The following is a 26,295-nucleotide window of genomic DNA, read 5'->3' as shown; positions in this document are numbered from 1 at the left end:
GTCTCCTTTTCCCTCCAGCTCTCCTGCTATCCTTGCATATGAGAAAGGATCCTTCATGGGCATTGCTCTGTGTTCTGCTGACCATTAGTAGCTAAGGTAAGCTATGGGGCTGGGGGAGGGAAAGGGGTAAGCTTAAAAGGATATTTGTTCTGGGACAGCTGCATCCACAAGTGAAGAAATCAGAGGACAAATGGCAGAAGTGTTGTGGCCCAGGTGTGGCAGTTATTGTTGAGGATGGGAAATATGCCTCTGTTGAGAATCCATAAATTGACATGCCTCTCACTGAGAAACAGCACTCCTGGTGGAGGCAACTGAGTAGGGAAACATCACTTAATATGGATGCCTTGGGCAAGATGCCCTTTAAAGAGGGACTTCTGAAGCCTCCTCCAGGCTCCTGTTACTGTAGACATCTTCCAGTACTTTATTGTAAGGACTAACGACAGCATGATAGCACAAGGCAAATACAAATCTTTGTGAAATAGTTTAAGAAGGTTTTGTTCTAATGTGGAAACTGAGAAAAAACTCACAAAAATATGAAGATATTAAGAAATTGTGGCCTCATAGGAGAGATGAAGAGAATGGGGTTTGTTACCTAACAGCTCCTTAGCTATTTCTAGCTATTTATATAGACTATATAACAAGATGTAATGCTAAGTATTTCTTACTGCTTTTGAGAGGGAGAAATTAACTTATGTTTATGCACTGGAAGCTAATAGGCTTCCATTTAGTTCTGATAGCATGAAAGAAAACTTTCTACCTGTTAGCCTGATGAAACGCTTGGACTACATGGGGAGTGTTTTCTGGATGCCAAAAAAAATTAAGGATCAGGTTAGACAAATATTTTCTGTGTGCTGGGTGCCCCCTCAGAGCAAGGTGGTGGCTTGGGTCATGCTTGAAAGCTTTTCCATTTCACTGAGCCTTTCTTTGCCATCTTCTTTGCTAGCTTGAAGTGGTTAAATCATACTTACTTGACAGCTGTGGCTTTTACCTTCCATAACAATTTGGCTGAAGGCAGAAAGGGCTGTATAGAAAGTCTTATAGACAAGACACATGAAATGAATTCAAACCACAAAACCTGAATAATCAAGCAGAGTCTCAAGATCAAACTTCTCCATCTGAACTGCTGTTTTGTTTGGGATACACTGCTGCCAGATAAAACATAATTAATGACATTTTCCTCACAAAGTTAAGTAAAAAACAGGGTCTGTGTAACATTTTTTCCCCTTTCCAACAAAATTTAGATGAAATTTGGATTAGACCTAATTTCTAGTCTTTCTCTGTATCCAACTAATTGGGTTATCTGACTTGTTTGCCAGATGGTGAAAAAGAGGCAGATTGTGTGCTTAAACTCATCCATTAAAAAACAAAACATAGAAAGAGAAAGTACATTATCTGGTCTCTCAATAAAACAAAATAATATAAAAAAATGCCACTTGCCTATTAGTTTTGAAAGGTGAGTGCCTGACACCTTCCTGGCAGGTGACATTTGATAATGAGCTGGATCTAAGGTGCCTTTGGCACAGCTTCCTTGGAAAGATTATCCCCATGTATCAGATGCTCTGCATATTCAGTATGGTGCATATCCCTGGGGCATGGAGTCGGACACCTGGGAATGCCTGTCAGTGTGTGCATTGCCCATGGAGGCAGAAGAAGGGGTGGGAGAGGGGTTACAGGCAGGGATGGTGCAAAAAAGGACCTAACAATAAGGCTGTGCAGAGGCTTCAGGTAACTCGGTGGAGTTTGGAGAAAAACTGAAGGAGGAAAATTGCCACTTCTCTGGAAGCAAAACAACATTTTGAAGAGGCTGCTGGGATACAGCCTTACATAAGTAAATTGCAAGCTGAGATAAATATGCCTGGAACTATCAAAAAGAGTGCTGTACAACATGCACAAGTTATGATTAGCCATCCATTACAATTCATGGCAGTCCTGCTGGTGTAAGTACTGGAGCAGCAAGAAGGGCATGCTGCTTTTGCAGTCAGTCTTGTTATGGGGAGAAAAATGTAAGTGAATGCCTTGTAAGTAATTTTAGCCTCTGTCTATGTTAAAAAATAGAAGGGTTTCCTACAGTGTTGGCAATAAGGCATTACTTATTCAGGAACTCACAAGTGGCTTTTGTCCACAAAGTTGAAAACAGCAAGACAATATAGTTCATTCCTTGATTCAAAATGCCTGTGCCCTGACAGGGCCAGATTAAACAGATGAATTTTTAGAGTAGCACATAAAGCTTGTACTGTTTACATAAAATATGGCAATTTATTATACAGAGCATCATTTAGGCATAAGTATCTGGAAAATGATTTGGATTAAAGTGATAACTTCCACAGCTTTGTAATCAAAAGCAAATGGACTCACAAGAACAAACTGCAGAAAAGTCTTTTACTGTTTCATTATACGCCTAAAAGATCATGGCCCACTCTTCACCACAGTGTGGGTTATGGTGGAAGGAAAATCTTGGGAATTGTTGCTACAAAAATGAGTGCTGGAAAAAAAAGAATGGAGTAGAAAAAGTATCAAGTGTCATCCTAAGGGAAGCTGAACCATTTTTCAGCCTGAAATACATTTCTGCCCAGACATGATGCCAGCTAGACTGAGTGCATCGTGGCCCATGGTAGTGTTTTAAACCATCAGTCCCTCAGATTCATTTCGGTACAAAAAGACCCAAATCCCACAGCACAGCAAACCTGGGAGCAGGTCTTGCAAGCTCCTGGCAGAGGAGCCAGAAAATAATTTTATTCCATTGCTCTACAAAAGTCTTTCTTGTTTACTGCCTCTTTTAAGTACCCAAATCTGTGCTTTAAGCAGAAGCTTCAGTTGGTATGCTCAGTCAGATTAAATAATTTTGTTCGCTGGGAATACCAGCAGCTCTGCTAATGGGCAGCAGGATAAATCCAAGGGGAGGATCAAAGATGGCAGACTAGGAATCATACAACTTCCAGAAAATGGAGTCAGATTAACAGTGGGCAGCAGATTGCTGAGTTGTTACTGAAAGCATTAAATAAAGTTCAAATGTTTGGCAAATAAATCACTGTCTGGAAAATCCTCTTGTTGTGTATTGTTGCTCATAGAGAATAAAAGAAATCTGAAATAATCTAGACCCAGCGCCTTACACAGATTATAAATCTGATGCTGCCAGACAAAGGAAAGGTTTGTCAGGTTCCCTCTGGTACAGTAACCAGAGGCTTCGGTTCTCTAGACAGAACAACTCAGTTTTTATGCTAACAGCTTGGGGTTGTTTATTTTTCTATTTCATGCAGTAGTTAAATCTGAAGAAAAATGAAGATTATAATTTGTGATGGGAAGAATACAGTAATTAATTTTTCTCTTAAATCATGGAAAGCCATATTTTCTTAACTTTTTCCAGTTAGATGCCTACAAACCTCAGGCTATGCATTGCTTTTGGTGCAATGACCCTTTGTGGTTGGAAAGTATTGCCTGGAATGAAGATTAAGAATTTAAACTTATTTTTCAATAGAAGAATGGTATCTTGGCAGCAGTGGATAAAGACTCACCTGATTTCCAAAGGCTTAAGAAATTCTTACGGTTTTGGGATCACTCCAGTATTTATATAGTTAACCATAGTGAAGTAGCAATTACTCCATTTTATGCAGGTGCAGATGAGATGCATGTCCTTGCCTCTCAGGAGCTGATATAGGGAGCTGTCGACTCTGGCAGAACGACTTCTACATTGTCCAAGTGTCTGAGTGCCTTACCATGATTATCCCATGCTTTAAATGTCTAATGTTTCATAAGTCTCCTTCAGCCTAGTTCATGGAGCTGAAACTGGAATAGAAGGATAAGTGAAATGCAAATATAGTCTGTTTTTGACCTTTCCAGTACATTTATATGAAGTACTGGAAAAGGCAACAAGGACTGACACAGTTCTCTTGCTTTGTCATATGGCTGTCCTTAGTCATGTTAGCAGTCAGGCACTGTGGGTGCTACTGTAACCTGTCTTAACACTCTAATCCTGAAATAAGATCTGCCATATGTTTCCTTTCCTTTAAATAGCAACCATTCATAAATGTAAGACATATTTTCCTCAGCTCACAAAATCCAGTGCTGGCTGGATGATACTCATATCTATGGCCCTTCTGAGAAATGTCTTTATTTTAAGCAAAATTTTGCAACATTGCCATTTACTTCCTAGGGATACTGACATTTTTCTTCAGTGTCCTGTGTTCTGTTTAGTACATCTTTATATTTAGGAGAGTTGAGCTCTAAGGAATCTCATGTGGTAATCTGACCATCGAGCTGTGAGAACAAATTTTCTCCTTTGCAAGACAGGGTCCTGCTTCCTCCTCTGCAAAATGGTGCTGCAATTGAGATGCTGGCTTTTTGGGCAAGCCCCATGGTGGTCTTTAGTGGAGGGGATGAATTCTCTGGCAAGCACGGATTTCTCAGGTCATCCATGCAGCGGTTTTGACTGTAGCTGTCCGGTTTTGTTGGTGATGGTTTTGTTGCAAGAGCTATGGGATTCAAATTATAAATAAAAATAAAAATCAAGTTTGTTCTGTTATAATTGTAGCCAGTGTGCATGCCTGCACTTCAGTCTTCTAACAGCCTGGGCAGTCCTGGAACTCCTTGGTTAGTCACCTCTGCAGAGGAGGTAATGCACAGGTCTGGGACACTGAAATGATTTGAAACTTAGTCATTGACTGAACTACTAGATCTCTTATGGACATCTATTATGGAGTAATATTTGACCAAATATTTGGGGCTTTCCAAGTGGACCTTTCAGACTGCGCTGAAGATTTTCCCTAGGTAGCTGTTCCTGTGTTTTGACCAGTTTCTTTGCTTAAATACCATTATTAATATGCTGAATAAAGAATCTCGGTGTCCCAGTGACACCCAGGTGGTTCCTGCTGGGAAAAAGACCAAATTGTGCCTTTATAAGATGCATGTGAATCAGTAGAAGCTGTTTCTACAGATTCAGAAGTGATCATGAAGTACTGTATTTTTTACTAAGGTAAGATGGGTAGGAGGTGTTTTCTATGAAACAAGACAATAGCAATGGATCATTCATGTACTGGAGGGGTTATTTAGGCCATAGAGCAGCTGGATAGAAGGAATCTGCAGAACCACAGTCTGGGGAGTCTCACCTGACCCAGGTGGAGATGTCACTTGCAACAGACTCCAATCACTGGGATCCCCATTGCTGTCCAAAGCAACTGACCAGCACCTTTGACAATTTCAAATCTCCAGGTGGGGGTTATCCTATGCCTGTAGTAAACTATATTTTTTTCCCCTAACAAAACAATCTATGAGAATATGAGTAACAGTTTATTTTTTTCAGCATCCATAAACTTCTGAAATTTGGATCAAATCCACTGTTGACAAATTTGGGATTACTTTTTCATCCTCTGTTCTTAAAGAGAATTTGAACCTGTTTTTCGCCAGCTTCAAAGTAGCACTGAATTGTTTTAAGCTTCAGGTGATGAGTAATTTAAGGAGCAACATTGTAGAATAGAGAAGATATAATAATAAGAGGAGATATAATAGTCACTGTTTGTTTATAGAAATGCTTGTTTAAGTATTCAGATATACAAATGGCTTCATAAAAGGCATGAAGAATATGAATCCACTTCATAAGCACGATTATTATGCTCACTGTTGCTGAGATAGACATGACTGCCTAGAGATAAAAGAGGAATTTCATATCTACAATGTATTTTGTATCTAGACTTTGAGGTATATATTTCACAGTTTTTGTGAAGGGTCCTCTTCCTTTAATTTATTGCAATATTAGTTTTTAAAATTGCTAAATACATCTCTGTCCATTTTTGAGATTTCTTATATCTTCCTTATATTCTCAGAGTTTAGTAAAGCTCTGCATTATTTTAACTAAAGCCCTGCCATTCAAGCCAATGTGGGGTATGTTCTTATTTAGGTTTGAACATCATTTTCAGTTGTCCCATTTTAAAATTATAGGTGCTAAATATTAATTATTTCTAATGACTCTAAAAATGATAGAATTAGTATTACGATGGAGCTTGGCAAAGTTTTTGGAAGCAGCAACGTGGAAAGTTAGTCACTTGGGTTTTAGATGAAGAAATCCTGGAGAATCTACAATTCCATGTTGCTACTCTTCTCATATGGTGTTCTTGCAGCAAAACAAAAAAGGACCTTTATGTTTTTGGCTTTTTGCTAACCTCAGGTGAATTCACAAGCATAGGTGGAGAGACTTAGAAAAGGCTGCTTTTTAATTTTTTTTTTCTTTAATTTTCAAAGCTAGAAGCTCCTCAAATGGGGTAGTGTCTTCAGCTAGAGTAGTCAAGGACTTTTTGTAGGTGTAGGAGGTAAGGGCAGGACTGGGCTGGAAAATGTAAATCCTATTTCTGTGTCTTTTGTTATTTTTCTTATAGTCAGTTGTTGAGACACTCTCAGTAAAGTTCTGATAATAACACTTGTCTTCAAATTGTACACTTATCCTATTTTGTTAACCAAAGTCCTCATAACAAAGGCATTTGAAATAAATTGCAAAGAGATGAGGGTATTTCTAGAATGTTTTTCTATGTGAATTGTTTGTAGATAGACTCGCAGAATTCCTGCACAGCAATCATAAAGCAGATGTACACTAGAATTGATGGGTATTGAGTATAATTTTTTCATCTTTTTTAGTATTTTTTAAACCATATCAAATTTCTGCTTATGATATAAAATTAATTCCTATTTACACAGTTCTATAAAGAAGGTTTTCCACCTTAATGGTAATATTTAACTTTTGAAAGAGTATAAATTGATAATCCTAACCAAAACATCTCCACAGTGGTTTAAATATAAGAAATGGACGTTTCATTCCTGGATTTGTTGGGTAGGCACGTTGTTATAAAAAAAAGTGCAGTTTTTGACCAGATCAATTTTTTAATGGGAAAACATTCATATTAATAAAATATTTTTACAAGTGCTATTGGTGCTTCAGTGTTGGTAACTACCTGAGACAAGAAGTCTTTTCTCATCTGATAAAGATGGCGTCTTGCCAAAGAAACCAGAAACAAATCAACATATTTTCTTGGAAATCTTTCATCGTGAAGCTGGGATCAAAAACCTATTGCAAGTGCTACCTTTGTCATTGGAAGGGGTTTCCTACCTGTGGCCATTCCTGATGAACAATTTAGTGGTAGTGTAAACTGCATAATTTAGTGTTCAGATTAGTCAGGAATTGACTCAGGGTGAGCCAAAAATGATCAAATCTGTGGAGCTGATGTCTCACATGGGATGTATTAGTTGCAACTTTTCAAATACAGAAATTTTTATTAGGTTATATCTCTTTTGATAATTCTTTAGGGATTCTCATTCTGTAGTATAAACAATGCAGTGAAATTGTCTAACTCTGTATATAACACAAGGTCAAAGAAAAAGAGATATCATAGTTCCTACATATAGTTTTGCCTCTTCTAAAATATTTTTATTCTTATAGTATGGAATCTCAAATCTCTTCTTTTTTAGTCATCTGCAAAGAGCTTATAAAGACGAGGGAGAAGGAATTCAGAATAGGAAAACAGTAGTATTTCTCAGACCAAATTATCTGTTTTCAATAGAAATTACTGCTGGATGCCTTGGAAAGAATCTATAAACTGGAGCAGTATATGATAACCCATTGGTATATTCTACGAATCTCACTTTAGCTCCAGTTCCAGATTTATTTCTACTTGTTACATGCTCTCTGCTCTGGTATCTGATGTCTTGAGAAGGAATGCATCCCCAAACCAATAATACTGTTTGGAATAGCCCATTAGGATTTTAGGTTTAAGATTTTTAAATCTTTTTCTTTCAGTTGAAGTGGATTTTTTTTTTTGGTTGATAATTAATGAGTACTTTGAAATAAGGATCTTAAATAGAAGTGTTTTTAAATGTAAAGGTGTCTGTTGATGCCTTCACTGTTTCCTCTGTGGTACTGTCATAGATGTGAGATGTCTTTTGAGTTTTCAGTTTGACTATATTGATATCTTGCAGTGCATTGATTTATTGCTTACAGTCCTGGGCAAAGCACTCCCCCAGACTTGGTCTTCATTCTATTATACCAGTTCTATTTATTTATTTATTTTAAAATCCTTAGTGTTTGCAAAGTGCTTCAAAGAATGAAGTGCTATGAACTGAAAGTGAGAGGCAAGCATGGGCACTGTTGGTGGTGTGCAAATGCTCTGCTACCTGTGACAGGAGTGCTTACATGTGTGGTATGATTTAGTGGTGTCAGAATGGCTCTGAGTCTCATGGTGATTTGCCTTTGCATGTTTCTGCATAACTCAGCAAAAGCATCCTGGGAAGGAGGGAGCCCACATCTTTCTTACTCCATCAGTTAGAAAGACTGTAAAATGCTCCTTCTACTGGCTGTGACTGTGTCCAAAATGTGAGATTTCCACTGCTGGCAGTGCAATTCCCAAAGGCTATCCCATGGGAATGTCTTTTTCTGGTTACTTGATGTGACAGTTACATTTCCCTCATTACTTTTTATAAAGGATTTTGGTAAATAACAATTATAAACTCATTAGTCTCATTATTCTAAATGGAGCAGATAAGTGCATATTTCTTCTGACAAGGATGCATGTAGTAAATGACTGATAGATGGAGTGTAGGAGAGGTTTTGGTTGAGATATTTCACAGTAATTAGTCTACTCAAGAAAATAATTTACTCAGTAGTATTGACGGAAAATTGGAAGCCTCCATTCTATTTATCTATTATGTAATACACTTAGACATGTTGATTGTGATATTTTGCTTCAAGAGTTTTCTCTAAGCATCTATGATTAAATTGTGCAGTAATGGGCTTAATGACAGCCATTGAAAGAGATGACCTTTTGCAGGCCAGTAAACAGAATGTTTTAACAGTCTGGGTCTCTCAGCTCTTGCTAAATTAGCAGAAACTGGCTCATGCAACCCTCATGAGTAAAGGGATGTGTAAAAATAGGGGCAAAGAGTCTCTCATGAAATATAAATCTCTCTTTTCTTGAGCTGTGCTGGATTTTTATGGCTTTGGATAGGCCCAAAGGACAGCCTTCTCATATTTTGATAATTCTTCACTCTTTTAAAACATACCACAACATCACCTCTAGGAAGAGTACAGTTATGTCTAATCAAAGAATAGACACACAGTAAACAGGAATGATAAAGGATTTTGCAAAATATCTAGCCAGCAGGGAGCCAGCTGTTGACAAGGATGGAATATTTTTTTTTGAGGGGAAAATGATAGAGAGACTATTTGAACAAACAGGCATAGGGAGTGGTCAGCGGTAGATTTAACCCCATTTTATTCCATTTTCTGTCATGTATGGAATACACATTCCTTTACCACTTATTGTGAGCATGTCCATGTAGGTCCATAGGTCTGTGTATGTAGATATATTGACCTTGCTTTTAAAGCTGAGCCTTTTGGTTGGTGATATGGTTGATTTAAAATGGAAGTATTTATATAGGCTTTACATGAATGGAAAATGTAGGCTTCGGTAATAAAAAAAATCTTGAATTTACACGCAGGCCTGCTGCTTAATTTAATGGGACTACGGAAAATGGTTTATACTGGGAATGAAATACATGAAGCAGAAACCAAGATGCATATTTACAGTGAGGTAAGTAGTTTTCTATCTTTGCTTTTTTTATGGGTACATGTGGAAGTAAATGTCTTTTCTATGGTTCAGTGGAGCTTTTGGACTTCAGTATGGTATGAAAGGTTGGAATACCAATGGATTTCCGTGGCCTGGAAATCTAGACTTGGTGCTTTACCCCATAGCTGACAGTCTAAGAAAGAAGTCTTTATGGCAGACAGAAACCCAGCCAGCCCCTCAGTCTGACTGCATCTACTCGCACTGGAGAATTGTGTGGATGATCCAGTCAGCCTTTTGCTTCCTGTGGTGGGGCTGTTCATTAGTGTAGCACTGGGGCTGCAGTGAGCAGTTATGCACTCAGTCTATAAAGAGACTGAAAAGTTGAGCTTGTGAGAGAAGACTTTGCAAAATGGTGAATATTAATATAAATAACTGATTGTAACCAAAACACCTCCCCCTGCCCGCCCCAGTTTTATTCCTGATAGATTGCATTGTCAATCAAAGGAGGGAGAAAAGGGAGGGTCACCGTTCCACTGTTCCATGGGAGACAATCCAAGGGCAGGATGTTAGGTGTTGGGCATTGGGAGGCACTATCCTCTGGGAGTGCCATGGAAAGTGTTCCAAATTCACTCCTTGGGGCAGAGGGCAGGGAGAGAGAGCTGTGCCTATCTCTGGAAGCAGATGTTTAAGTTTAAAACCCTGTCTTGAATGACAGACTGACATTCATGCCAAGTTTGGAATTTCTGGCAGAGGAGATTAACGGAGCAAGAAGGTCACAAAAACTCAAGCTGCAGACACAACCAGGATGTGCTATATGAGCATGTACTCCTAAGGGCACAGTCAAAACAAAGGCCCACAAACAGGCTAAATTTTCACAAACAGCTTGGTGCATTCATCTTGCACAGGTGTGTTTTTGAGTGTTATTGCAGTGTTATACAAAATCCCTTCACCCTAAGATAAATAAACAACCACCTTTTTTGTCTAAAATTTGCATATTGCTGACCCTCTCTGCAAGTTTTGCTTGGATTGGTTTTGCTCTTTCCATTCCACAGGCAGCGACATTGGCTATGGAACTACTTGTTTATACACACAGTTTCTTGACATGGAGCAGGTATTTTCAAGCTTTTAACAAAGTGATGGAAAGGTGTCCAAAGCCTTAATGGATTGTAAAAACCTAGATAACTCAAATTATAATTCATAGACTGTGGACATTTGTCATCAAGTAAATTATTGAATAATGTTAAATATTCCTAAGGAAAAAAAAAATCAGTCTGCTACAACTTGTGAGCAAACTGCAAGTTTTTCGGTCTGAGAAACTTGTAATTTTTGAGTACTGGGAAAATAACTCTAAATTAAAGAAAATGAAGTATTTTTCATTAAAAATTTGATAGTTTGAGAGCTTTTTCTTTCTCATTACATTTATAAAATTAGATATTTGAATTTTTGGTCAATTTTTTATACATATATAAATATATATTTTAGGGAAATAAAATCAGGGTTTTTCAAGTTCATCAGCTACAGAAAGTCTGTTTGCCTGTAAGCAAACTGGATTCAGTAATGAATAATCAATGTGCTTTGCAGGATCCTTAGAGACATCATATCTTTGATTTGAGATAATGATGTTTGGCAGTGAGAGTGCCAGTAGGTCTTAAAACTGCATCTTCTGAACCAGCTTTGCTGCTTCTCTGCTCTGGGAAGATAAATTGTGGTCTTGCTCTCCAGACCCTCCTAACTCCCAGTCTCTGGAATTCTTTCTGGGAATGCCGCTGGATGGCAGCATTTTTCCGTGCAACTCTGCAGAGAGGCAGGCGGGGAGGGGATCATGAAAGGGGAAAAAAAAAAAAAAAAAAAAAAAAAAAAAAAAAAAAAAAAAAAAAAAAAAAAAAGAGTGAGCCGGGAAGGAAGAAGAAGTCACGTTGAAGGTTGCTACTTTGAAGACCAGCATGCATCTCTGCTTCAGTGTAACTTATGCAAATCTCCAGTATTTGCCTCTCTTCTTTTAATTCCCTGGCAGATAGGATACATACATTGAAATGAGGTATTCAAAGGAAGGATATGACTTTTTTTTTTCCCCTCCTTTGGTACTTTTCTACTTATAGGGATCAATTCTAAAGTGGAAAGCTGGCTCCTGTCTCTGAGAAGATGAGCAATGTTTGTGAGTTTTCTCCATTCTCTTTCTTTATTATTAGAGCCAATACTTTTTTTGGGTATTTAGGCTCGTGCTTCAGAAGGCAAGTGAACTTATTTGTTTTGTGGTTTGCCTAGGCACCTCTATGCACGACCTCCAAACAAACAACTGAGTTCATTTCCATCAGCTCTTGGGCTTACCTTGTGAATGATGTGAATGACTGATATCTTCTCTCCCACTCTTGGCACATATGGAATGCATGACGATCCTCTTCTTTCTTTCTCTGTGCTTTGGGAACAAATATCTTCACTATGTTCTGCTTCCAGCATCCCCTTGGGTATATTACAAGCTGTTACCAAAGATGGCCCAAACCCCTGACCTTGGATCCAGTTGCTTTGTGGCTGATTGCCTTCCAAAGCTGACCCAGCTTCTGCCCAGCTGTGTTTAGCTTTGCTGTAAGCTCCCCATCAGGTTATGAGTTGGAAGGTGGCATACAAACTAGGACAGAGCTCAAGCTAGTAAGCTTAACACCGGATCAGGAAAATAGCTTGTCATAACCTCTGTGGCATTATATTCCACTGAAGATTTATTGAGAGAGATATATGTAACCTACTGTCATAGGTGTGTGTTTTATATAAATAGATATATATTTATATATATATATATATACACATACACATCTATGTATCTATCTATCTATCTGTCTGTCTGTCTGTCTTACTCAAAAATAACGGATCACAAATGCTGACCCAGGCAATGGGAAAATAAGTAGCCTCACAAGGAGTTAACAAAGATTCATGCTTTAGAGGTTATATATATATATGTGTGTGTGCATATATATCAATTTAATTTTTTTCTCTTTATCTTCTTGTGGTTAGGAAGATGGCATTTGTACTAGTCCAGAGGGGAAGAAAAGGCAACAGTCAGACCAGTTCTGCTGACCATGACACGAAGTGGAAATGGCTGTGCCTAATTATGGGTATTTCAGTATACATGATCTTCTCTAGCTTAAACCCAGGCTAACTTGCTCAAAGATGCTTGAGTAGAATTCACTTGAGTCTCTTTGGAGAGCTGGAGCTCATAGTCAGTATTACAGAAAAGGCTCTTACATTCTTTTAAGGTTTGTTGTTTTGCTTTTGCTGTAACTACCCTATGCCTCACCATGGTTTACTCTTGAAAAAAAACTGATGCTAGATAATGGGGTTTCATTTGGGAAAGATTAGAGGTTTAGAGGAATGCTGTTGTTTACTTCTTCAAGGGGTATTGGAAGGTCAGAGAGGGGAAATAAATTGTTCTTCCATGCAAAGATTTTAATTTGATTTTTATTAATTTTACTGTGCTCCTGTAAGTTAGCTTTGCATGGCCAATCTCTGCTACCACAGGAGTACACCACTGACTGGTGTCTGCCAAATGCTCACTCCTTCACCATCTCAGAAAGGCTCTGTTTCTTCATCATAGATACTTACCCTAATTTTAAACAATGTTTACACCTATTGCTGGTTTCCAGGTTATGCTATTTTGTCTCTTGTGAGGGGACCACTGCTAGCATTATTGCTGAGCATTTTAGACTGTCAGCTTAGATTCTCAAACTATTTTTGTTTTCTTCTTCTCATCTTCTGGAAAGTATTTGGTCTCATTTTTTTTTTTCTGCTCTCCTTGACCTTCCCTCCAAAGGTATTCATGTTGAGCTGCCCAGATGTTGTTGTGCTCTGACCTTATCTGGGCATCTCTAGAATCACAAACAGCAGAGAGAGATCACACTGCAAATACCCTCTACTCAGTGCCTCTTGGTCCTTAGCATGAAAGGAGGAAAGGGTAACATAAGAGTATGGGTACCAGCTCTAAAAGGAAGAACACTGCAGTACATTTCAGGTATTTTAAAAGTAAAGAACAGCCTGGGGATTTTTTAAAATTTATTTTTAATATAAGTGTCCCTTGAGAATAGGGCACCCTTTGAATGATATGTCTGCTGTGCTGCCCAACAACAATACTAAGAGGTGGATGACACTGTTGGTGGCCCTCAGCTCCTGAAGCACCGCTGGCCAAACTGATACCATATGTGAGGCTATTCCTCCTGTGCCACAATAGGCACCAACTATTGCACAGCTTGACTTGCTTCCTGATACACCAACTAGCTGATTTCTGAGGGAAACAAAGAGAAGCTGACAAATCTGGGGCAGTAAGACAGCTTAATGGCTCCTTGCCTTTTATATCTTAGAGCAGGGTGGGTTGCTGGAGGCAAATTTAATGATGTTTTGGCTGGGCCATTTATAGAAGTGTGGTTTGTGGTGAAAATAAAACACCAAATCAGTATGAAAAGTAAAGCTATAGAGTGAAAAATCTCTGCTTGTCTGTATAGTGCAAACATGGTCTGTGACATGAAAATAAAAAGTACTGATATGTCCTTGTCTTAAAGGTTACTGTTGATGTTTAGGGACCAAAATTATAAACCAGTATACTTGACACTTTAAGAGAAAAAGAAATTATGCTCTGTGTAGATGAATAGAGCATAATTTCTATCAGCTATGATGCCTTATAAAACAGGTAAATTTGCTCAGAGTTGTTTAGAGATGGCTCACCCTCTCCTCATCTTCCACCTGTTATGTTAGGGAAGTGCATGGAGCTGCCTTGCTAAGTGTAAAACCAAGTGACTTCCAAAAGACTCTAGGCTTTAATCATAGCAGCACAGCTTCAGGTCTCAGAGAGCTGTCCCTGGGAGGGTGGTCTGCATAAGCAGTCAATACTGTCTAGACACTGTACATTAAGTACAAGTGTGATATGGTTAATATTTTTGAAGCAGACTTCTCTGCTGCTAGTGATCTGCTCCCCATGCCACGGTTAAGATAGTGTTCTTGGTTCACCTGAGTGCTCCCTGCTGCACTGGATTATCAGTTTTCAGCTTGGTGTCATATTCACTAGCCTGATTGTGTACAACACCTTGGAGCAGGCCAAAACTCTGTCTGTGCCCCTTGTGAGAGGGAGGCACTGAGCAACCTCGGAGCTGACCAGTGTAATGCCTTGGAAAGTTTAGGTTCATGGCACTGGATACTGTGTAATTTGGACCCCGGTTTATCAGCCAGGAAATCATACACAGGATAATGTCCCCTGTTATGAGGCAGTGTGGGGTAGTTCTCTTGTCTTTTCCACATTAAGTATCACTCAAGGTGTGTGTGTGTGTTGGTATTTAGGCAGAAACTGGTAAAATGCTTTTATTTTCTTTATTTTTATTTTTCTGTGTTTTGTTTTTCTCAGTTGTGTGCAAGATAGAAGCAGAAGACACAAGTATTCTTAAATGATAGAAAAATGTAAACAGGAAAGAAACTCAATATAACCATAATTGTACTTCTTATTTGTGTTTCTGTTTTTCCATATAAATATTTAGTTGTCTACATCTTAGTGTATACACCTTCTAAAGATTTTCTGGTGTAGAAGTCCTATTTACTGATCTTTAACATATCTCCATTCCTGTTTTAATATACAGGTATGTTAGCAAACATCCTAACACACAAACATTGCAACTAGGAACCACAGAGTCATTAACAGAACAGAGATGAGAACAAATCTGAACAAGAAGCCAGTGTCACAGAATTTACAACTTGCTTACCCTCACCCTCACTGTTGTATTTTAAATTACAAAGAAAACAAAAAATCCAAAGCACAGCAAAATAAATTTTAAAAAATCCTGATGATTCTGATAAGGCCTGACTGATGACTTTGACTGGGCAAAGTAAACTACACTGGAGCAAGGAGTTCTTCTCATAGCATCCATGTTCCTGGAGCCCAGGTATCTTTGTTTGCCAAGGACACTGCTCTCCCCTTGCTCTCACCTTGAGCCGAATTGCAGAGCCTTCACAGTGTGCAGCAGAGGTGATTTTCCAAAAACAATGCCTTGTGTTCCTGCTCTTAGTGCTAGATGGTGCTCTTTGTATCTAACACGTTTTTCTAGCCTTTTTGAAAGCATAAACTCAGCCAAAAAAGTACTGAAGTGACAGCTGACTTCTGTGGTTTTATGCAAAGGCAGAGGTATTTTGTGTGGCCCTTTTACAGTCCAGCTGTAGTCTGTGCTGGAGAGTAAATCAATAAAGATGTAGTAGCACACATGTAGTGGCAGAGCAGGCACAAATTCTGTCACTTATTTTCAATTTCTGTTTGCAGAAAATTCCTGTAATGGTCCACTTTCCCAACCCTATTGGCCTTCCTCCTTCATCTACTCTCTGAAAAACTGAAGAGACGGGTTTGGAGCTTGCTGAGAAAGATTTGTCAGAGGGGACCATGTCTGTGGCCAGTGTCTGGGAAGCAAGTACAAGTAGGGGCTGCCCCTCGTACTGCTCTCTGTGCAGAGATGCAGCAGCAGTAGCCACTGTGCTGCTCTTCAGGAGCTGTCCTGGAGCTAACACCACAAGATGAAATATCTTCCAGCCTCACTTGGGCTCCTAAGCTGGCAATAGCTGTCGGCAACTAGTGAGAGACAAATTACATGTTTTTCCAGTGCTGTCCTTTATAACAATTATGCTTTAACAGTGGGAGGAAAGGGGATAGTTGGAGGTAGGCTTAATCCCAAAGGGATGGTTCATTTCTTCTAACTACCACACTTGCCAGTAGCTCTGTTCTCCTTCCCTCAGCCTCCCTCCCTCCTCCTCTCCCTTTCCCCTCACCCCATTCCTTGGCAAAGTTACCTTTGCAGTCATGGCCTGCTCATGGCAAGGATTAATGTTTTATTGGAATTTGCATGCCTTACACTAGTGGGGCACATATTCCTATGAATTTTATTGCAATGCACCACAGTATATAATTTCATTAAGCTGCACATGTCATGGTTATTTGCCATTATTCCCAAGCCCTTTATGTTTTATCAGTCTCAAATGGCAACAGAATAAAAAATGAAATAAAATAGAATAATGCCTAAATACATGCAGAGAGGTCAAGGGACCCTCTATGCTGACTACAACAACAAATTTATCATCTCATTTATGTGTGGGCAGGCGAAGGGAGCAATTTCTTCACTGTATTTTAATTAACTGTGTTTCACTGCGCAGTAGTAAAGATAATAACCATAACATTAGTGCAACTACTGCACTATCAAATGCTTGTCACAGCCTAATATTCTCCAACAATATAGCTTCACAATGGAAACATGCACAACAAAAGAGCTGCTTGTTTTGTTAATTTACTGGGGATCTGTGTTTTTGGAAGGCCTGTATATATTTCTGTGAGACTGATTAAAATAGAAAGAAGTGTACATAGTGGAGAATAATATTTTTACTGGTGTGGGATTCATTTAACAAAAGTGTTCCTTCAGGAAAACAGAACCAAGATGCTAATGTTATACCTCATTTATTGCCAGCATATTCAGTGACATTTCATAATGTACATCTGTCAGCCAGAGATATAAATGAATGAGGTGAACCATGCAATTTACCCTCAGGAAGTTCCATTAGAGCCCCCAAAGTATAATATTTATGAGGTCAGAATCAATTAATCAGATAGCTGTATTTGCTTTTCAGCTCAGCATGCTCTTCTGCACCAAGCTGTTGCATTGAGAATATCTTTCCTATTTGATAAGAGGAGTCAGTTTGTATGTGCTGCATGTAGTCTGTTTTGTAAATCAATTGCTTTCTTCACACAGCTTATACTCCATACAAATACAAACTGTAAATTAAGAGAATGAAAAACAAGTCTCTCTCTAAATCCATACCAGAATAGAAGGCTTTTCTGTTTCCTGCTCCTTGCTGTAGCCTTTTGCAAATCTGTGGAAAATGAGAAAAAAACTTGGGAGTAAATGGTTTACTTTAACCAAACAGGATTCCAGTAAACAGAAAATCTTGTAGGAAAAATAAAAAAAAAATTTAATTTTTAAAACTTTAACGCTACTGATTTGATCAAAGGAACTTACTCAACTTTATGAAGAAAACTTGCAACCGTGTTCTGAATGCTGATTACTTTAACTTTCCCTTCTTGGTTAGATTCACCATTGGTTTGTCCCTGTGAGAATGTGTGTTCTATCATTTTTGTTATAAATTGAAGTCATTCCCTGGGCTATTTTCAGATTTTCCTGGCACTCTGACACCGGTGGAGGAGCAGGCTCATGGCTGCCAGAGCTCCTGGGAGGTGCAGGTACAGCCTGGTCACCACGCCAGGTGTGGAATCCTGGTTCCTAAATGGAGCTTTTCTTGTAAAGAGATTTAAAAAAAAATTTTGATAATATTGTGACTTTCTTTTGTTTTCTTTTTCCTCTTTTTTTTTTTTTTTTTTCTTTTTTTTTTTTTTTGTAGACAACAGATGCAAAATATAAATTTTGGTAGTAAAATCTGTGTCAATATGTTTGCTCTGTCATGAATGCTGCCAAGATGTGATCCAGCATTTCTTTCTTTGTTTCTTTGAAAATAAGTTTATTTAAGATGGTTCTAAAATAGCCTCTTATCTAATAAAATTACTTTTCTCAGAATGTTTCTCAAGGATGAAAGTGAAAGCAGGAAAGGCACATCTGAAATCACTGGTAGAATTATTACGAGCAAAGAATTAACTGGGAAAAATGTCCTGCAACAACGCTTTGCCTTCACAGTTTATGATTAATATCCATAGCAACTAACATTTTGTACTTAAAGCTTCTCATTTTGTTGTGGGGGGTTGAATATCTCATACTTCAGATTTGGTCTTTTCCTCTTAAAGAATGTGGATGGTAAGACAAAATTATTTCTTTTTTGACTGAAACTACTGTCAGAAAGTGCTGATACATCCCCAAACCAATACCTCCCACAGGGGGAGATCTGAGCAACAGAGGAAGGAGGGATGAGCTCCCTGTGTAGGACATGACCCTGTGTTTGTAAGAACGCACTTCAGAAATAAAGAGCAATGCTCAACACCCTTCAGAAAGCCAAGAGACCTGGAAGAGGAGGTAGATCCTAAACTCTGTGGATCTACGATAAGTGCACTCGGTTCACTTCTGGCCAAAGGGAGAGAAGGAGGGAAGAAGTTTAACAGTTTCAGTAGCTGAGTGTGAGTGAGACCTATCAGCCACAGAAGAGAACAGTGAACTAATTTATGAGGAGCATAGAAAAATGAGTTTGAATACTTGTTTTATATACATTGGTGCTAGTAACTTAAATCTGCTGCTTCCATTCCCAAGTGAGCATCCCAACCATCCCCTAGGGAGTTTCTTCTTTCTTTCTGAGCTCTTGAGCATGGAATGAAACAAATGACAAAACCCTGAAGCTGATATCTGCCTGCCTATGTGGTAGCAGAAAGCAGAGCTAGGTGTTCAGGAATTTTCCACTGTGGTAGATGTGACTCTGTCTGTATGAAACAGCCAGCTTATCAGGAAATGCAGTATTTTTACAGGCATGGTGTGTGCAGAGTCTGATTTGTGTATATTTATTCTCACTACCTAGTTGTATTAAGGCAATGTGAACATCATTGTGGTTTTGTTTTCTTGTTTTTATTGTCTCTGGGCTAGTGAGCATTATTGGTGGGATATCACTGACCAGCTGGAATTCATGATATTTTTCTGCTGTGTGATTTTGCTACTGAAGCCTTGTAAACAGAGGGCAAACACTTCTGGAACAAGAGTGAATACCCTTGTTTGCATATGAATGAGTATTTTTATGGACCCTTCTTCTCAGCATTTATGCAAATGCAAACTCATACATGTGAAGGGGAGTGGAAAAAGGAACAAAAAAACAGAATCAAAATGAGAGGCTGGATTCATGGAAATGCTTGCTTTCCATTGTTTGTCCTCTTCCCTTCATCTTTTCTGTTGCACAGGGTTTCAGAAATGGCCCACACCATGAGCAGGAGTGTTTTTGGTATAAGGCTTTCTGATTTAACCAGACAGCAGAAGGAAAGAATAGCTCATCTGAATGGAGTAAATGTCAGGGAATTGTTTCCAGTCAATACTCCTAGTTTTCCTAATGTCCTACCATTGTAGAGCAACTAGGGCAACCAAAATCAGTGATGATTTTAGAAAAAGATGAGAGGTAATAGCTTCTTTGTCATGGCAGGCTATTGCAGGCTACTCTATGTTAATAGATAAAGTAGCTTAGATTTTGCACTCTTTTCCTGAAAGTGACATATTAAATAATTTTTTATCTGTGCAGGGAAACCCTTCTGCAACCAGCCAGGGTTATCTCATCTTGCTGTCCATTGCAACAGTCCCTGTCCTACACTATCCAGCTGGGATACTGCAGGCTAGCTAAGGTTCAGGCTGCAGGGTAGTGCCAGGAGGAGATGTTCTAGATAAACTGTTTTTGCAGATATCTGCTCTCTCAAAGTAGAGCAAGAGCAACAGAGTTATCAATTAGCAAAGGATTAAGAGAAGCTACAAGTGACTATGTCTGGTATTTACACAGTACTTTGATATTACTGAAGCAAACAAGGTAAGGTGCTGCCTCTTAATTTAGTAGAGTTGATGCTGCCTCTTAATTTAGTATTGTTGATGCTGCCTCTTAATTTAGTAGAGTTGATTCATCTCCCACATCTTGGAGGCCCCTTTTAGGCTAGTTTATATGTGCCCCTTGGGCAATAAATGCACATTTATTATGGAAGCATTTAGCTTTTCGTATCCAGGCTTTCCTTTTAGGGTTCTGTTTTTAAAATTTTATCTCGTTTAAGTTTTCATGTTAACATGTGCTTCAATTATTTACTGAGATACTGTGGGATTCCATCCAGTAAATGAAGATATGCTTCTTCTGTTTAGATTTATTCCCCTTCACCACGTCAAAATCCCGTTTACAGTTGATATGTCCTGTGACTAGAGATCAGATGTCCATTACTCATGTGTGCCATGACCCCTTTTAACACGTAGAATTGCTGGTTAGCTGCCTGCGTTACAGCTAAAGCTGTGACACAGTCACCTTCCCAAATGTCCTCCAGAATTCCTCCTGCACACTGCAAGCAGTTCCTGGTGGTTCCTGCACACCCTTCTAAGCCATATCTTAAACTAATGTTTGACTTATGAATGACAAAGAAGAGAGGCAAAAATTAAACTTTCCATTTTTGAGATGGGGAGGAAGATGGGAAAATCTGATCATGACACACTCTTTAAACAAGACCCCATAAAAGTTAAATGATTGCATTTTGGTTGACTAAGAAGATTTATGCTCTTTGTGTAGAGGAAAATCTAAGGACCTTGGAAGTTTGGTAATAATAGTATTTCTGATCATGTTTCACCCTGAAAAAAGAGAATGGTGCTAGAAAGTTTGTGAAGGTAGGGAAAAGAAAAATAAAGCAACAAAGTTATTGCAAATGAACATATTTTTTGGCCATCTGGGATGGGGAATGGTATCACAAAAAAGGAGCATCTGAAGATTGAAAATCAAATCATATATGACAGCAAACTGAAAATAGGAGTCAGGGAATTGTAAAGAACAATGAAGCAAAACCAGGAAATCTAGTTACTACATGCAGAGAAGTAGACTGAATGAACAAACAAAAAAGATATTACTCAAAAGTTCTTTTAAATGAGGGTAACAAAAATCTTCTTTTCTACATCTAAGGAGTGTACAGTGAGAACTAGAGAGGTGAACAGGGAAAATACTTCAATGAATAAATAAAGCAAGATAAACTCTAAAACAGAAAGATCTACCAATACTATTGTGGGGAAGATAATTCATCTGCTTGTTCAAAAAACAAACAGAATTATGCTTTAAGGGAGTATACCACCTCTTGATATTACTGAAGATGGTCTGGGGGTTCTAAAAACAAAACAAAACAAAACATGGAAAAGAAAACATGATCTGTCCAAACTGATAAATATGAAAGAAGGTTCCCATAGGTTTAGTGTTCTCCATGTAGTTTGGTAGAGAAGTCAAAAGACAGAAGAATGCCTTTCCATTTCAGTGAACCTGGGAAAGGCACATGAAGCTGCAGAAAGTGGAAATGAAAGAATTAATGAAAGAAAACAAGCCTAAATGTTGTTAACATTGTGCTAAGAACTAGAGGGACATAGCTGGAGAACAGTGCTGCCCTAACATAAATCCAACACAGATGTGGGGCTTCTGTACTGGAGGCAGTATGAACCTGGCACAGAGTACACTTAGTCTAAATGTACAGTCTGCAAATACTGTATGGATAAATGTACCTCTATTTATCTAGATAATTCTGAGAGCAAATTACAAGGGAAGATCTATGGAAGCTGTGCAGGAAGTTTGTGTCTCTTTTAAGTTAAAAAAACCCCAAACTTATTAAATCCTGTCAAAAATCTACTGTAATGAGATTAGCATATTATATCGTAAAACTGAAGTAAAATTCTCCCTTATACTTATTTATTTGTATTGGGATGTAAATGTGTTTTCTATATAGGGAGGTGAGTTCGGATTGGCCTGTAGTTTAAATATTTTCTGTGTTCTTTACTAATTTGCTAAAAGGATGGTCTTATTCCAAACCAGCTTAATTCTCTGAGGTAATTCCACAGCTGAAAAAGCTTGTATTTGATTCACTACTTACTTTTTTTTTTTTTTTTAATTAAATATATAATTTCAGCTGTCATGGATCAGAGCAGGATCATAAACAATGAGCTGATTTATTGCTGCTCTTCCAGCTGAAGATAATGTGAAAAGATCTTAGTAGCCTAATGAAGTTTTTTATAAAGACACAGCTTAAAGCCCATCAAAAAGTGCTACTATGTGATAGCTGGGTGAATGCATTTATTGTCCCATAAATATAATTTTTTGTTAAGCAATCAGCTGGGTTTTCTGAGTGCTATCACCAACCACTTTTCCTTGAAATCATATTGGGTTTAATACATGTTCTTGTTACATGACTATCTCTCTTCTAGTTTTTTTAATATTTACAGCAGCAGAAACTTCAGTGAAATCTGACAAATCTCTGTATTTAATTTGATGCAACTACCAAATAGAACTGAGCTGGATATTGTGATGTGTGCATCATCCAAGTCCTATGCAACTCACACCATTGTGTAATACATCAAATTTGTCAGAGTTTTGGTACTCTTCTCTCTCACAGTATTTTAAAAAAGAAGCTGATATCTGAGCAATGATGCCTTAATTAAAAGGACAGTTAATTATTTGTGACAAAGACAGGGGAATGGGGAAGCTTCACTGCAAAAGATTTTTTTGCATGTTTGGATTCTGCTGGAATTGTAACATTTCTTTCTGTTTGTATAATGCTTGTGACTGAATAATGCAGCTGGCTAATATCAACTCTTATTGGCCACTGAAACTTTTTTAAAAATGTAAAGTGCTTAGAAAATTTTGCAGAATAAAGATCTTTTGAGAGTTATTGTATACTATTCATTAACTGGTTTGGTTTTGATTTTTGGGTTCTTTACCTCTTATCATATTTTAAGCCATTTCTTAAATAAACCTCTCATGTCCTATACCAGAAACTTCTCCTTTAACTAGACTTGTAATATATATTTTTATATGCTACTATCTGTATCTATTTGTTTCACAAACAGAAACAATTCCCTTGTCTTTCTAATATGAGTGGAGGTTTTAAGTAGATGGAGCTTAGACACTTGAAATCATTAGGACTCTAGGTGTGGATTTTGTCAAGCTGAATCTTCAAACATTGATTTAGGCTGTTTACAGGCTGTGGCTTCACAACCATGAAGCCGAAGGTAATGTTTGTGGTCCTTGTCTCCAGTTCATGAATGAAGCCTAATTCTCTCTCCTTTTTCTTGCATTGAGGTGTGTGCCTTACCTAGAACAACAACAACCTGATTTCTAAAGTGACTGCATGCAGAACAAAGCAGATTTTTCTTTCTGCAATCCAGTGGGATGACACTGTTGGTGACGTGCTTTTTGTGCAGCCTCCAAGAGCACCACCTGCCTGCCTGAGGCTCTGGAGCCTGGAATGCCACAGCACACCACAGTTAAGCTGAAATTGGACAGGCAGTTCTGGGTGTGCTGCAGCGATACCAACAGCTCTGCGCCGTCCTGTGGTCTCTGTACCTTGCCCTGTTTGTGTTGAGGAGGAGAGTGACAGAAGCTGAGAGGCAGTGGGTGCAGGAAGGATTTCCTGCAGGTTTTTCAATCTGGGCTGTATGCTGAAGTCTGGGAAGAAAAGTAAATTGCCAGATGGTACACTTGTCACCGTCTTGTCCTCCTTACCGTCTGACAGGAAGTCTTTGCAGCTCCTTGACTCCCTGATGACAGGCTCCTTTGATGTGATCCAGCCTGTTTTAAGGGAGTAGGATAGGTGGGAGTTGGTGTATGCACACCTGTGAGCTGGATTGTAGAGAACCATACACAGCTTTATAGGAGTATGTGTGTGCACTGCCTTTGCCCTTTGAACAGCAGCTTGGACAGGGATTTGGTCATGCATTAGTTTTGTCATCTAGATAGGATCACTTGCAAATATCAGTGTTGCTGTATTTATTCAGGATAGTTTCTGAAGCTTGCTTTCTGGAAATATTCTTTTACCCTCTTAAGCTATCTGTGATTTTAAGAGGAATATTATCCCAAATGGCTCCTTGTCTGAGGGAATTGTGGGTGTAAATTCTGACTTCATTATTGCTGCTGCTATGTAGCAGATAAAAACTGAATGAAGTTTGAGGCATGATACTTAATTCAGAGGACTGTACAGCACATAGGTGAGTCTTTTTCTTGTGCAGGAACTAGCTCTGCTGAGGCATACTGTGTGGGGAAGCGCTGTTGCTGTAAACCAGCTCTTGAATTCATGGTCAGGAGGTGGTAGCAACTTACAGAAGCTTGCTAGGCTTTAGGTGAGGCTGAAGGGGCTGTTGTCTCCACATCCCGTGGCAGCTGGGGCTCACTGATCCCCCTGTGAACGTCTCAGGTTGGGTATGCAGTGCCCCATCTCCTGCTTGCTGCCCTCTACTTTCATGGCTTTGAGGCTAAATTGGGTAGGTCCTGCTAAATCAGACATGGAAAAGGAAGGACCTAGAAGCAATTGTGATCAAGCCTTACTGCAGAGGTTCATGGAACTTTAGCATTTAAAATAAATTATGTGGACTTTGTGAGTGGTCTCCAGCCTTTCTAAACTTATTGGAATAAAGGTCTGTGTGTGCAGGGCTATAGGAGGGGGTCCTCATTCCTGGCTCAGTCTGCTGTAATGCAAACAAGAGATATTAATCAGAGACAAGCCAGACTGGATGTGTTTCAGACATTAGTCTAGCCCATCCCTCACTAACCAGTTCATAAAGCTGCCCAGTGATGGGGATTCCACATGTCAGACAGGAGTCTACAGTCAGGCTCTGGATCATCTGCCCTCCTTGCTACTTTACCTTCCCATTTTCTGGCATACCTGTTAATTTCTCCATGTCAGTATTTTTTGCAGATACTGTTGATTTTTCTCATTCACTTGTGGAGCTATTTGATCTGTGTCTGATTTAGAAGGAGACCCAGTGTACACGTTTTACACAGTGCGAACAGCTCAGTGCACTTTAGTGGTCAAGATCATAGGATTCTTTTGTAAACAGAGAAAAAAAAAAGAAAGAAACAAAGTAACCTCACAACTATTTTTTTTTTATTTCCTTGAAATGTGCCCTTAAAAGGGTGATAATGATCTTAATGCATATAGCTACCTTAAAAAGAAAGTAAAAAGAAAACACAATCTTTCTAATCCCTACCTTATCCTTGGAGTTGCATGATGAGTGTTTCAAAGTGTGTTCTGTCAAGGCTTTTCTGACAAGCAGTGATATTTGCTGTGAATCTTAAACTTCAAAAGATAGGAGTATTTATGAAATGAATTCATTTCAAAGGATTAGACTTTCACTGTAGATGTTTTTGTCTGCCTTTTCCCCCTTGAATCTTATAATTGCATCTCTCTCCTGTACCTGCAACACATTAATAATCTTCCTTTGCTTTCATCACACTCCAGTAGCTTTGGTTTGTTTTTATTAGCTGCTTCTAATAGTTTTGATTTTCTTTACTTGAATCTGAAATGGAAGCATCAGCAGCAAGGTGATACAGTAAGTGATAATAATATGCAATGATGCCTTCAATCTCCCCTCGCTCTAATGACATTTGCATGACAGCAAAAGTAAACAGAGCATATGTATACAAAAAAAAAAAAAAAAGGGGGGGAAAGTTCTTTATATTTTGCTGAGCTTTTGTATTGCTGAAATGCTAAATGTTAAATGGATGCTGGTCTCCGTGTACAGGCCTATGGCACAAGATGGAAACTCTCTGCATCAAGGGCTGCAATCCAATGCTGGCAGTCTGTAGTCTGACTGCCCATATAGCTGAGATCATATTGACATTCCTGCACCAGCCTGGAGAAGGTGGTAACTGGGAGCATGTGTCATATGCCTGTTTCAGAGTTTTCTTTCCTAGGTTTTCTGGAGAGGCCAGATGTGCTCACCATCATGCCACTGGCAGTGCCTCTCACGAGCAAACGAGCTGCAGCGGGAGAGAGAAACAGCAGTGAGGGCCGGCTGTGATTTGTGCCAGAGTGACTGCAGATCTGTGCCACAGGAGGAACAGCAGCTCCCTTTACCATCGAGCACCTCCGAGGGACCACAGGGCCTTCTGGGGCCCCAGGACTCAGGGCCACTCCTCGGACCTGGGTGGGTCCTTGACTTCTCCTTTGGTTTTGCTGCCATTGTCTTCAGTTTGGCTTCTCCCTTCTGTTCATCTTTTGAGAATTCTCTGGTGATTTCAGTGAGTGGGTTTCTTTTCCTTCAGAAAAGGGAATCTACCTCTC

The 26,295-nt window shown here is 38.9% G+C and overlaps 1 long non-coding RNA gene across 1 annotated transcript; it reads left to right on the top strand.

Moving 5' to 3' along the window:
* Positions 1-26,295, top strand: LOC134562695 (uncharacterized). The gene is made up of 4 exons (XR_010083244.1): positions 1-96; positions 9,475-9,566; positions 11,642-11,697; positions 25,926-26,295. It is a non-coding gene; the product is annotated as an uncharacterized LOC134562695 (long non-coding RNA).

This window comes from Prinia subflava, chromosome 1 (assembly GCF_021018805.1).
Source record: "Prinia subflava isolate CZ2003 ecotype Zambia chromosome 1, Cam_Psub_1.2, whole genome shotgun sequence".
In the NCBI taxonomy this organism is placed as follows: Eukaryota; Metazoa; Chordata; class Aves; order Passeriformes; family Cisticolidae; genus Prinia; species Prinia subflava.
Note: the sequence above shows the minus strand (reverse complement) of the source record. Positions and strands in the feature narration are given on the sequence as shown.